The sequence below is a fragment of the Mandrillus leucophaeus genome, unplaced genomic scaffold (assembly GCF_000951045.1).
Source record: "Mandrillus leucophaeus isolate KB7577 unplaced genomic scaffold, Mleu.le_1.0 Scaffold500, whole genome shotgun sequence".
NCBI lineage: Eukaryota > Metazoa > Chordata > Mammalia > Primates > Cercopithecidae > Mandrillus > Mandrillus leucophaeus.
Genome location: NW_012105366.1, coordinates 117,023 through 117,279, shown reverse-complemented (window position 1 = coordinate 117,279; position 257 = coordinate 117,023).

Genomic DNA, 257 nt, shown 5'->3' with positions numbered 1-257 from the left:
TTTCCATATTTCATGTGAGGATATTTCCTTTTTCACCACAGCCCTCTATGGGCTTCCAAATACTACTTTGCTAATTCCACAAGAACTGTCTTAGCGAAAGGCCTCTTCAGGAGAAAGCTGTAACTCTGTGAGATGATTTCACAGGACACAAAGAAGTTCCTCAGAAAGCTTCTTTCTCCTTGTTATCAGAGGATATTTCCTTTGGCCCTATGGTCTTCGAAGGGATCCGAAATATCTGTTCTCAGATTCCACAGAAA